The sequence below is a fragment of the Arachis hypogaea genome, chromosome 12 (assembly GCF_003086295.3).
Source record: "Arachis hypogaea cultivar Tifrunner chromosome 12, arahy.Tifrunner.gnm2.J5K5, whole genome shotgun sequence".
NCBI classification, from domain to species: domain Eukaryota; kingdom Viridiplantae; phylum Streptophyta; class Magnoliopsida; order Fabales; family Fabaceae; genus Arachis; species Arachis hypogaea.
In genome coordinates this window covers 73,756,359-73,764,589 of record NC_092047.1, presented here as the reverse complement: position 1 = coordinate 73,764,589, position 8,231 = coordinate 73,756,359, and the positions used below count along the sequence as shown (strand labels likewise).

The 8,231-nt window shown below is 41.9% G+C and overlaps 1 non-coding gene across 1 annotated transcript; it reads right to left on the bottom strand.

Moving 5' to 3' along the window:
* Positions 1-389: 389 nt before the first annotated feature.
* Positions 390-497, bottom strand: LOC112731900 (small nucleolar RNA R71). The gene has a single exon (XR_003167650.1). It is a non-coding gene; the product is annotated as a small nucleolar RNA R71 (small nucleolar RNA).
* Between the last annotated feature and the right edge of the window lie 7,734 nt (positions 498-8,231).

Sequence of the window (8,231 nt, the reverse complement as noted above, 5' to 3'; positions counted from 1 at the left end):
CCAAAAATAATAATAATTTAAGGAGGATGCTTGGTGACTTTACTGCACCTAATTCCAATTTACATGGAAGAAGCATCTCCATTCCTGCCATTGGAGCAAATAACTTTGAGCTAAAACCTCAATTAGTTTCTCTGATGCAGCAGAACTGCAAGTTTCATGGACTTCCATCTGAAGATCCTTTTCAGTTCTTAACTAAATTCTTGCAGATATGTGATACTGTTAAGACTAATGGAGTAGATCCTGAAGTCTACAGGCTCATGCTTTTCCCTTTTACTGTAAGAGACAGAGCTAGAATATGGTTGGACTCTCAACCTAAGGATAGCCTGAACTCTTGGGATAAGCTGGTCAAGGCTTTCTTAGCCAAGTTCTTTCCTCCTCAAAAGTTGAGTAAGCTTAGAGTGGATGTTCAAACCTTCAGACAGAAAGAAGGTGAATCCCTCTATGAAGCTTGGGAGAGATACAAAGGACTGACCAAAAAGTGTCCTTCTGACATGCTTTCAGAATGGACCATCCTGGATATATTCTATGATGGTCTGTTTGAGTTATCTAAGATGTCATTGGATACCTCTGCAGGTGGATCCATTCACCTAAAGAAAATGCCTGCAGAAGCTCAAGAACTCATTGACATGGTTGCTAATAACCAGTTCATGTACACTTCTGAGAGGAATCCTGTGAGTAATGGGACGCCTATGAAGAAGGGAGTTCTTGAAATTGATACTCTGAATGCCATATTGGCTCAGAATAAAATATTGACTCAGCAAGTCAATATGATTTCTCAGAGTCTGACTGGAATGCAAGTTGCATCCAACAGTACTCAAGAGGCTTCTTATGCAGAAGAAGCTTACGATCCTGAGAACCCTGCAATAGCAGAGGTAAATTATTTAGGTGAACCTTATGGAAACACCTATAACTCATCATGGAGAAATCATCCAAATTTCTCATGGAAGGATCAAAAGCCTCAACAAGGCTTTAATAATGGTGGAAGAAATAGGTTTAGCAATAGCAAGCCCTTTCCATCATCCACTCAGCAACAGACAGAGAACTCTGAACAAAATACTTCTAATTTAGCAAACTTAGTCTCTGATCTATCTAAGGCCACTGTAAGTTTCATGAATGAAACAAGATCTTCCATTAGAAATCTGGAAGCACAAGTGGGCCAGCTGAGTAAAAGGATCACTGAAATCCCTCCTAGTACTCTCCCAAGCAATACAGAAGAGAATCCAAAAGGAGAGTGCAAGGCCATTGACATAAGCACTATGGCCGAACTTGTAAGGGAAGGAGAGGACGTGAATCCCAAGGAGGAAGACCTCCTGGGACGTCCAGTGACCAATAAGGAGCTTCCCTCTGAGGAACCAAAGGACTCTGAGGCTCATCTAGAGACCATAGAGATTCCATTGAACCTCCTTATGCCCTTCATGAGCTCTGATGAGTATTCCTCTTCTGAAGAGAATGAGGATGTTACTGAAGAGCAAGCTGCCAAGTTCCTTGGTGCAATCATGAAGCTGAATGCCAAATTATTTGGTATTGATAACTGGGAAGTTGAACCTCCCTTGTTCATCAATGAACTAAGTGATCTGGATCAACTGACATTACCTCAGAAGAAACAGGATCCTGGAAAGTTCATAATATCTTGTACCATAGGCACCATGAACTTTAAGGCTCTGTGTGACCTTGGTTCAGGGATAAACCTCATGCCCCTCTCTGTAATAGAGAAACTGGGAATCTATGGGGTGCAAGCTGCTAAAATCTCATTAGAGATGGCAGATAATTCAAGAAAATAGGCTTATGGACAAGTAGAGGACGTGTTAGTAAAGGTTGAAGGCCTTTACATCCCAGCCGATTTCATAGTCCTGGATACTGGAAAGGAAGAGGATGAATTCATCATCCTAGGAAGACCTTTCCTAGCCACAGCAAGAGCTGTGATTGATGTGGACAGAGGAGAATTAATCCTTCAATTGAATAAGGACAACCTTGTGTTTACAACTCAAGAATCTCTCTCTACATCCATAGAGAGGAAGCAGAAAAAGCTTCTCTCAAATCAGAGTCAACCAAAGCCCCCACAGTCAAACTCTAAGTTTGGTGTTGGGAGGCCACAACCAAACTCTAAGTTTGGTGTTGAACTCCCATATCCAAACTCTAAGTTTGGTGTTGGAGAGTCTCAACAATGCTCTGAACATTTGTGAGGCTCCATGAAGAGCCCACTGTCAAGCTATTGACATTAAAGAAGCACTTGTCGGGAGGCAACCCAATGTTTATTTATCTAATTTTTATTTTCATTGTTTTTCATGTCTTTATAGGTTCATGATCATGTGGAGTCACAAAATAAATAGAAAAATTGAAAATAGAATAAAAAACAGCAGAAGAAAAATCACACCCTGGAGGAGCATCTGTCTGGCGTTCAGCGCCAGAACAGAGCATGGTTCTGGCGCTGAACGCCCAAAATGGGCAGCTTCTGGGCGCTGAATGCCAGAACAGGCATGGTTCTGGCGTTCAACGCCAGAAATGGCACACAAATGGGCGTTGAACGCCCAAAATGGCCACCAACCTGGTGCTGAACGCCCAGAGTTGTGTGCATAGGCATTTTTACATGCCTAATGGGTGCAGGGATGTAAATCCTTGAACACCTCAGGATCTATGGACCCCACAGGATCCACTCAGGATCTGTAGACCCCACAGGATCCACTCAGGATCTATGGACCCCACAGGATCCCCACCTACCTCCACTCACTTCTTCTCACCACTCTCTTTCACACAACCCCATAAACACTCTTCCCCAAAAACCCTTCACCAATCACCTCAAACTCTCTTCCCCATCACCTCTTCACCACTCACTTCCATCCACCCTTCCCCATAAACCTACCTCATAAACTCCACCTACCTTCATAATTCAAAACCAATTTCCCACCCAAACCCACCCATATGGCCGAACCTTAACCCCCCCTCCCTTCCCTATATAAAGCCCTCCATTCTTCATCAAATTCACACAACACACCCCTCTTGGCCGAAACACTTCCCACTCTCTCTCTCCTCCATTTCTTCTTCTTCTTCTTCTATTCTTCTTTTCTTGCTCGAGGACGAGCAATATTCTAAGTTTGGTGTGGTAAAAGCATAAGCTTTTTATTTTTCCATTACCATTGATGGCACCTAAGACCGGAGAATCCTCTAGAAAGGGGAAAGGGAAGACAAAAGCTTCCACCTCCGAGTCATGGGAGACGGAAAGGTTCATCTCCAAAGCCCATCAAGACCACTTCTATGATGTTGTGGCCAAGAAGAAGGTGATCCCCGAGGTCCCTTTCAAACTCAAAAGAAATGAGTATCCGGAGATCCGACATGAAATTCAAAGAAGAGGTTGGGAAGTTCTAACAAATCCCATCCAACAAGTCGGCATCCTAATGGTTCAAGAGTTCTATGCTAATGCATGGATCACCAAGAACCATGATCAAAGTAAGAACCCGGATCCAAAGAACTATGTTACAATGGTTCGGGGGAAATACTTGGATTTTAGTCCGGAAAATGTGAGGTTGGCGTTCAACTTGCCAAACATGGAAGAGAACGTACGCCCCTACACAAGGAGAGTCAACTTTGATCAAAGGTTGGACCAAGTCCTTATGGACATATGTGTAGAAGGAGCTCAATGGAAGATTGACTCCAAAGGCAAGCCGGTTCAACTAAGAGATTAGACCTCAAGCCTGTGGCTAGAGGATGGTTGGAGTTCATTCAATGCTCAATCATTCCCACTAGCAACCGGTCTGAAGTTACTATAGACCGGGCCATCATGATCCATAGCATCATGATTGGAGAAGAGGTGGAAGTTCATGAGATTATACCTCAAGAACTCTACAAGGTGGCTGACAAGTCCTCCACTATGGCAAGGTTAGCCTTTCCTCACCTCATCTGCCACCTATGCAATTCGGCTGGGATTGACATAGAGGGAGATATCCTCATTAAAGAGGACAAGCCCATCACTAAGAAGAAGATGGAGCAAGCAAGAGAGCCCATTCATGGAGCTCAAGAGGCGTATGAAGCTCATCACCATGAGATCTCGGAGATGCCTCAAATGCACTTTCCTCCACAAAACTATTGGGAGCAAATCAATACCTCCCTAGGAGATTTGAGTTCCAATATGGGACAACTAAGGGTGGAACATCAAGAGCACTCCATCATGCTTCGTGAAATAAGAGAAGATCAAAAAGCAATGAGGGAGGAGCAACAAAGACAAGGAAGAGACATAGAAGAGCTCAAGGACATCATTGGTTCCTCAAGAAGGAAACGCCACCATCACTAAGGTGGATTCATTCCTTGTTCTTATTTCTTCTGTTTTTTGTTTTCTATGTTATGTGCTTATCTATGTTTGTGTCTTCATTACATGATCATTAGTAGTAGTAACTATGTCTTAAAGTTATGAATGTCCTATGAATCCATCACCTCTCTTAAATGAAAAAAATGTTTTAATTCAAAAAGAACAAGAAGTACATGAGTTTCGAATTTATCCTTGAACTTAGCTTAATTATATTGATGTGGTGACAATGCTTCTTGTTTTCTGAATGTATGCTTGAACAGTGCATATGTCTTTTGAAGTTGTTGTTTAAGAATGTTAAATATGTTGGCTCTTGAAAGAATGATGACTAGGAGACATGTTATTTGATAATCTGAAAAATCATAAAAATGATTCTTGAAGCAAGAAAAAGCAGCAAAGAGCAAAGCTTGCAGAAAAAAAAAAGAAAAAAAAATATAGGCGAAAAAAAATAGAAAGAAAAAAAAAGCAAGCAGAAAAAGCCAAAAGCTCTTAAAACCAATAGGCAAGAGCAAAAAGCCAATAACCCTTAAAACCAAAAGGCAAGGGCAAATAAAAAGGATCCCAAGGCTTTGAGCATCAGTGGATAGGAGGGCCTAAAGGAATAAAATCCTGGTCTAAGTGGCTAAACCAAGCTGTCCCTAACCATGTGCTTGTGGCGTGTAGGTGTCAAGTGAAAACTTGAGACTGAGCGGTTAAAGTCAAGGTCCAAAGCAAAAAAAGAGTGTGCTTAAGAACCCTGGACACCTCTAATTGGGGACTTTAGCAAAGCTGAGTCACAATCTGAAAAGGTTCACCCAATTATGTGTCTGTGGCATTTATGTATCCAGTGGTAATACTGGAAAACAAAGTGCTTAGGGCCACGGCCAAGACTCATAAAGAAGCTGTGTTCAAGAATCATCATACTGAACTAGGAGAATCAATAACACTATCTGAACTCTGAGTTCCTATAGATGCCAATCATTCTGAACCTCAATGGATAAAGTGAGATGCCAAAACTATTCAAGAGACAAAAAGCTATAAGTCCCGCTCATTTGATTGGAGCTATGTTTCATTGATAGTTTGGAATTTATAGTATATTCTCTTCTTTTTATCCTACTTGATTTTCAGTTGCTTGGGGACAAGCAACAATTTAAGTTTGGTGTTGTGATGAGCGGATAATTTATACGCCTTTTGACATTGTTTTTAGTATGTTTTTAGTAGGATCTAGTTACTTTTAGGGATGTTTTTATTAGTTTTTATGTTAAATACACATTTCTGGACTTTACTATGAGTTTGTGTATTTTTCTGTGATTTCAGGTATTTTCTGGCTGAAATTGAGGGACTTGAGCAAAAATCAGATTCAGAGGTTGAAGAAGGACTGCTGATGCTGTTGGATTCTGACCTCCCTGCACTCAAAATGGATTTTCTGGAGCTACAGAACTCAAAATGGCGCGCTTCCAATTGCTTTGGAAAGTAGTTATCCAGGGCTTTCCAGCAATATATAATAGTTCATACTTTGGCCAAGTTTAGACGATGCAAACTGGCGTTCAACGCCAGCTCTCTGCCCAAATCTGGCGTCCAGCGCCAGAAAAGGATCCAAAACCAGAGTTGAACGCCCAAACTGGCACAAAAACTGGCATTCAACTCCAAGAAGGACCTCTACACGTGCAACACTCAAGCTCAGCCCAGACACACACCAAGTGGGCCCCGAAAGTGGATTTATGCATCAATTACTTACTTCTGTAAACCCTAGTAGCTAGTTTATTATAAATAGGACCTTTTACTATTGTATTAGGTATCTTTGATCAGTCATATGCGATCTTTGATCAGTTGTATGCTATCTTAGATCACGTTTGAGGGCTGGCCTCTCGGCCATGCCTGGACTTTTACTTATGTATTTTTAACGGTAGAGTTTCTACACTCCATAGATTAAGGTGTGGAGCTCTGCTGTTTCTCAAGGATTAATGCAAAGTACTACTGTTTTCTATTCAATTCATCTTGTTTCACTTCTAAGATATTCATTCGTATTTCAATTTGAATGTGATGAACGTGACAATCATCATCATTCCCTATGAACGCGTGCCTGACAACCACTTCCGTTCTACCTTAGACTGAATGAGTATCTCTTAGATCTCCTAACCAGAATCTTCGTAGTGTAAGCTAGAATGATGGCGGCATTCAAGAGAATCCGGAAGGTCTAAACCTTGTCTGTGGTATTCCGAGTAGGATTCAATGAATGAATGACTGTGACGAGCTCCAAACTCGCGATTGCGGGGCGTTAGTGACAGACACAAAAGGATAGTAAATCTTATTCCAGCATGATCGAGAACCGACAGATGAATAGCCGTGCCGTGACAGGGTGCGTTGACCATTTTCACTGAGAGGATAAGATGAAGCCATTGACAAGGGTGATGCCTCCAGACGATTAGCCGTGCCGTGACAGGGCATTGGATCATTTTCCCGAGAGATGACCGAAAGTAGCCATTGACAGTGGTGATGTATCACATAAAGCCAGCCATGGAAAGGAGTAAGACTGATTGGATGAAGATAGCAGGAAAGCAGAGGTTCAGAGGAACGAAAGCATCTCCATTCGCTTATCTGAAATTCTCACCAATGAATTACATAAGTATTTCTATCCCTATTCTATTAATTACTATTCGAAAACACCATTATCAATTTATATCTGCCTAACTGAGATTTGCAAGGTGACCATGGCTTGCTTCATACCGACAATCTCCGTGGGATTCGACCTTTACTCACGTAAGGTATTACTTGGACGACCCAGTGCACTTGTTGGTTAGTTACACGGAGTTGTGAACCATGGTCTTGGCATCATGTTTTTGGCGCCATTTCCAGGGAAAGAAAGAGCAAAAATTTTATATAATTAAAGTGTAATCACGATTCCGCGTACCAGTAGGTATTGCTTCTACCTACTTTGACATGTAGTTGATCGCTAACAGAATATATAGATACCCACTCGAGTTGGGAAACGGTCCCATAAAGTCAATGCCCCATACATCAAATATCTCACAAAACAACATAGGTTGCTGAGGCATCTCATCCCTTTGGGATGTGTTTCCCGACTTCTGACACTGATGGCAAGACACACAGAACCGGTTAGCATCCTTGAACAAGGTTGGCCACCAGAATCCACAATCCAACATCTTTTTAGCTATCCTTTGTGGGCCAAAGTGGCCACCACATTCGGACGAATGGCAAGCTTCAAGAATAGGTTGAATTTCAGATTCCGGCATACATCTTCGAATTACCTGGTCCACGCCCCTCTTCCACAAGTGAGGGTCATCCCAAATGTAGTATTTGGAATCACTCCTCAACTTGTCCCTTTTGTTTTTTGAAAAGTTGAGAGGGAAGATTTTCGCAACCAAGTAGTTCGCCATTGGGGCAAACCAAGGAAAGCTATCCGACACAGCATGCAAACTATCCAATGGGAATGAGTCATGGATCGGAAATGGGTCAAATTTTAAATTCTCAAGGCGGCTTAAATGATCCGCAACTAAGTTTTGAGACCCACCCCGGTCCCTAATCTCAATGTCGAATTCTTGCAAAAGCAAGATCCAATGTATGAGTCTAGGTTTTGACTCATTCTTTATCAATAGGTACTTTAAAGCTGCATGATCCATGTATACCACTATCTTGGACCCTAGCAAATAAGATCTGAATTTATCTAAAGTGTGAACAATAGCTAGGAGTTCCTTTTCCGTAGTGGTATAGTTGGATTGTGCTGCATCCAGTGTTTTAGAAGAATAAGCAATGACATAAGGGAGTTTAACATCGCGCTGTGCAAGCACGGCACCTACAGCATGGTTTGATGCATCGCATATTATCTCGAATGGCAACGTCCAATTGAGGCCTCGCACAACCAGTGCTGTGGTAAGAACTCTCCTTAGCTCTTCAAACGCTTTCACACATGCACTGTCAAACTCAAAATCCACAT